The following is a 6,000-nucleotide window of genomic DNA, read 5'->3' on the forward strand; positions in this document are numbered from 1 at the left end:
TAAATGTGCTGGATGGTGGTCAGCAGACCAACCAGGAAGCCAATTCTAAAGCCCAAGCAAGGAACGCAAAGTCAACACCAGCAATTTTGTGGGCATCTCTTACAGACACAACCTCGTTAGGCATTTGCAGTGACCAGAAAATGGAAGCAGTTATCTTTCCATTGCAGTGTTATGGGGTGAGACAAACCAGGCACTGGCTTGCTATAAGTATCGATTTTTTACCTTATCGTGTAAACGCACAGCTTTTAAGGATGTTGTGCTGCAGAGGGAAATGTAGCAGAGCTCCAGATAAGTTCATAAACTAGAACCCTGCTTTAGCCGGTCTGACCACGGAAAGAAAATTACTTGTTTAATGCGTAGCTTAAAACAAACAAGTGTGCAGACGCGGCACACAGGGGAACAAGGTTTTGATGTGCTCTGCCATCCGTGCTGTTAAGTAGGTCTAGACTATATGATTAATTATTAAGAAATGTTGTCTGGATGTTCCATGATATTAAAATGTTTTCAAAGCAACGCTGCGCTACACAGCACAATATAAGCCTTCAGATGTAATTCTCATGCCCTGGATGCATTTATTTCACTGCTCTGTTTGCCAGACTGTAAACATCGACACACGTTGTCTAGGGAAAATCCAGAATTACCTATATACTCCGAGAACAAGATTTGCTGAGAGTTAGCTCAAGCTGTCTGGAGTGTTCAGCCTCAGTGAGCTTCAACCAATGGAAACTCCTCAGAGACAAAGCAGTATCTCCCTCTCCTGTCTATCCAACGGCCTCAGACTGGCATTATTTAGCTTCAGGTCATCTCAGTCTATACTTTCCCAACTCCTGTCTTTTGTAATTCATGCAGTTCTGCTGTCTTGTCTTCTAATTTACAAGGAAGCAGCTTGAGAATATATATATATATATTTATAGTTTCTCAAAGTTTTCCACAATACGTTGCAGTTTTTTCATATATATATATTTGCGTGTTTTGTATATTTGTAATTTTGGAGTCAACTTCATATTTGTTAGACAAGCACTTTTGCTCCCGTGGGAAAGGCGTAACGTTGGGTCAGAAAACATCAATGAAGCAGTGCCGCAGCTCCGTACGACCGCAGAGAAATGGAGCGTGTCACATGCTGGCTTGACCCTGGAACAGTAATTGATTGATATATGGTCGGATGGATTAATGACAGACAGCATTCCACCAGAGACCGGCTGGCAAGAAGACATCTCCAGTAAACTGTGTACGAATCGCCATTCTAGCCAGCGTGCCCCTTCCCGTCAACCTGCATCTGGCTGGCGGGGCAAGTGATTGATGACAGCTGTCAGTCTGCTCTCCACTCCACCTCGTCACCCCCGCCGGATGCCAATTCTGCAGAGGTAAGAGTCCATCTCCCTCTCCTGGCAGGTCTGACAGTGGAGCCACATCGAAACTAGGTCTCATTCTACCCATTCTAACAGCAGCTGCCCCCGTCTCCCCCTGCAAAGTCACCATGCCAGAAAACTAGGTGTGAGGTGCTTGCGAGAATGACGGGCTTGTATCCTAACTGAAGTGTGATCAGTTTTCCAGGACATGCACAACATTTGTTCATTCAGACAAGTGTTAACGGCCATCACACCGTAGCCCCGGGCGAGCGACTAATCGAAAGGACTGTGGCTGGGCTGCTGAAGAAGAAGAAACGGTGTGACCGTAAGAAAGGGGGATCAGTCAGACAGCTGGCGTCAAGTAAAAACTGAAGAGGCCAATCATTGCGCTGCAAAAGTGGCTTGGGTTTGAGCAAACCTGCCGGGATGACAAGTGATAGGCTGTGAATGTCATTAATTAGTCTTAATATGATCACAGGGATCAACATCAAAATCAAGGACGGTAGTTTTAGTTTCATTTTGCTAGAAGAGCTGGAGGCGTAGCAGTGTGATGGGGTTATGCTTTTTGGAGGGGCTAATAAAATCTGTCTGACATTACAGATTCTGGGAACATATCGAGAGCAAAGTTGCTGAATAGTTAATATATGCTCTGCAGTGCATCTTTAATCAGGAACTAGAGGCTAATTACTAACCTACTGGGTGGTAAATATAAAAAAAAGAAAACATCTGTCTGGGAATTCAATGAGAGTACACCTTGTACCTTTATATGAATTAGGCAGTAGGTAGAACATTTCAATTTTCTCAACATTTGTATACCTGATAGGAAATGGCATCTGCTGCTTCTAATATCAATCTTTATCACATACCTTTAAAATAGTCCTTGCATGAGTTATGGTACTTGGTTTGCCATCTGGTTTGTTCCCACGTGGACCTCATCAACCACCCAACTTCCTCTGCTGCCAGCTCCCCATTGGCTGGGAGCCAGAGATACACAATTAAGAAACTCTAACGACATGACAACATGCCTCACCATGGAAACCGACAACCTGGTCAAGACAGCGGCACTTTGTGCAGGAGGTTTTCCTAGAGTGGGACTGTTCACGAGCAATGACATAAAGGTATCAGTGTGTTGTTGCTTGATGAAACATGAAATCGAAGATTGATTATTATCCATAAAACATCTCATATATCCTGACAGACTGTTACAGGGGAAGACATTCATGGTTAATCTACCAGTCTGTCAATAGCTGATGACCTTCCTGTGACTGTTCACAGACACGGGCCTATTACACAGGCTCACATGACATCAAGCAAACTTAACGTGACATGAATGGATGATTTCTGTCTCATTTGAAATGGAGAGATCAAAAACGTACGACACCCGCTAAAATCATTTAATGATTACCTGCTGCAGGGTTCAAAAGAAACACAGTTGAACAAATGCTGATGATCTATAGAAAAGGTGCGTGAGCTACACACAAGCATCCCACCATTATTGCCGTGGTTGTGTTCTCTTTTTATTTATTAAATAAAAGGCCTGAAGCCATACTAGGTGAAGCATTAATCAAGGACTAGGTCCGTCTCACAAGCGCGACTGATGATGAAACAAATTCTGTCAAATTCAATTGAACGAGCACCGGCACAAAATCAATCCAAGGAACAGGAAGTGGTGAAAACAGAAAGGAAAACTACTTCCTTAAGAGAAGCACGTTTCTGCTCATTGAAATAAAGCTGTTTACTGGTGTGTAATGAATTTTCACAACTTCACACTTCTTCCTTCCATAGCATAGGTCTACGCGGGGAAGGAGCGAGAGCGGGAAACCCCCGAGGGGAGTAATCACAGACTTCCATTTTCCAGATACACGATTACTCCAGAGCAGTGTCTGTAGTAGTGACAGTCATTTTCATCCACACACAGGGTAATTTAAAATGGACAGGGCAGATCTGCTTTTCCGAAAGTCAAAACAAACTCGTGGCACTATTTATCTCAACACCTCCAGCTGTAATGCTCCATACATCTGACGGGTAAAATGATGCAGATTCTCGTCGGACTCGGTTGTTAGTAGCAGATACGGCTGGTTGTATGTGCATGTTCCCTCTGGTGACTTTTGCCGGAGGGGGATTAAAAGCATAAATATGGCGAGGGAATCCAATAACCGTGTGCAGTGAAGGGAGAATATGCATCATCTACACCTCGCAAACACAAAATGTCAGCAAGCGTAGCCGAAGCCTTAACCTTGACAATGACAATAATGCCTATTAAAATGGAAATAATGACGGCTTTGGCCAGCGGGATTACCATGTCTGATTTGTCTGCGCAACACTATTGGAGTCACAAGCGGCTGGAATCATAAACCTCATAACAGTGTGATCATAACAGTACGGCAGCCCGAGATTGATCACCTCGTAAACATAGTTTACAGAGTGTGATATTCAGTTGCAACAAAGGCCAACGATGATAACGCGAGGAGTACAGGAATTTCTGAACGCACATTACAGCCTCATCTGGAGGACTACTGTGGTCAGCTCACCTGTTTGTTAGAAGCAGCAGCAGTAAATAATTCTCCTCCTTTAACCGATAAGAGCATCTAGTGTGTACTTCTTAAGAGATGGGAAGGCAGCATGTGTATCAAAATCTGCAGAACAGATTTAGTTGTAGCTAGTTTTTCTTCAAATGAATGATGTATTTTTTTTATTACTAATTTATTATATGTAATGTTAATCAGTTAAGGTATAATCTTGAGCATGGTGGGTCGGGCCTTGAGATGAGCCTTGCTTTGATTTGAACCACACTAGTTAATGTGGCCTTGAGGATCTCTGAACGCTAATTCTGATGAGTGGTTGCCTGCCCGCCAGGTATGCTAATAATAAAAATGGCTGCTGTGTGAGTTAAAGGGAAAACCGCTGAATGGTATCTGCATACAGCTAAACTCTGATCACTGTGGGCTCCTTGTGTTCCCACGCTGGCCATCACATGCTACTTGTTCTGCTACTCATGAGCTATTTTTGCCTTGGGTTATGGAAACCGAAAGCTGACGATGTGTGAGGCGCCAACTGCCACCAAAGCGACCGCGGTGCAATTTGCGGCTAGTTGGACGCAGTTCCAGAATCGGTTTGTGCGGTTTGGTAGCTGCTGATCGCTGAGAAGTACATGCTAACCGCGCAATGAAGTGCCCAGTGCCCAAACATAGGTCTGTTGAGGACAAGACTAAAAGCGCGTGGCAGGTTGGCTACAGAAAGCTTTTGGCAGACTCTCCGCTCAAATCAATACAAATGAAGATGTCTTTTTGAAATAGGGCAACGAGCCCCTTCTTCTTCTTGTTTTGGCTCCAACAGAGGATCAATCTGACATCAGTGCAAGAGGTCACAAACACAAGGTTTGACAAACAAAACATGCTTGGAGCTATCCATACCGAGATTGTCATTATAATTGCAAACCCTCCCCCACAGATCTTAGGTGATAGGACATAAAGCCTTCCCTCTTTATACCTTGTTATTTACACTCAGTAATTCTATTAGATCTTAAAGGCTGCAGGAACGGAAGGGCTTGTGTGTTTGTGCGTGTACGTGTGTGTGAGAGAGACTATTTGTTCAGGGATTTAAGTACCAGAAGTATAAACAAAGACTGGATGATTCCACAGGTTTAATTAAGGATTAAACGTGTGAAGTCTTAATGGCAGTAAATATTGAAGCTGATAGCAGTTTGAATTCGGATTAGAGGTATTACTATGGGATAATAATCAATAGGAACATCAGTGTTGGAGCTAATTACAACTGCAACATATCAGCGTCTATTCTTTTAGCTGAGAGGATCGCTGAGTTGGCAGTCCGTTCGGGGCATTTCATTATTCATCCCAGTTACAGTAAAAGGTGTTGATTATTACGCCAAGTGTACGCGTTAAAAGAATGAATCACCTCTGTTCCTGGATCCATTTATCTGTTTGTTTGGATCAAACAGTCTTAACAGATTTTTGACGCTGAGGTTTCCGGTAATGTTGCATCTGTGTATAGGCTTAAACTCCCCCACTGACATCAGATGTATAAGAAATAGGTATATGCAATTAATCTGTTAGCTGTTTATTTCAGTTGATCAAATTTATTGTGGTGTTTTGCTCTTGGCTGATGTGTGAGTGCTTTTATTTTAAACTGTTCTACGACAAGAAATTTCCCGGCAGAGAGCGATAAAGGAAATGATCTCCCATCAAATGTGAGTTCATACCACGCTACAGTACATCTGATCTGACAGAAAAAATAGTTTATTATAAAAACTGAAACGCTTTTGTATCTTTTCAGATACTCATATTAAAGTTAAGCCCAGATTCTAAATGTTTGCATCCAAGCTGCCATTGCCCGACTGTATAACACTATTTGGAGCTTTAAACATTAATGTTTCTGTTGCTCTCATTTGACACTGTCAAAGAAAGTTGAAACAAAGGTCAGGAATATTTTTTCTATTCTGCCACCTTCAACCAGTGTTTGTCTGGGAGTCAATCACTGTAAATTGTCTGTCTAGCTCTGAATATAGTCAGTGTCAAGATGTGTTCCATGGAGTACTGTTTCACTGACAGGTGAAATAAATAACATTGAACCATCTTGTGACAATTCAGTGTTCTGCCTGGAACCGTTTGGACTTGGCATTCATGTGGATGTT

The sequence above is a fragment of the Mugil cephalus genome, chromosome 10, assembly GCF_022458985.1.
Source record: "Mugil cephalus isolate CIBA_MC_2020 chromosome 10, CIBA_Mcephalus_1.1, whole genome shotgun sequence".
Lineage (NCBI taxonomy): Eukaryota > Metazoa > Chordata > Actinopteri > Mugiliformes > Mugilidae > Mugil > Mugil cephalus.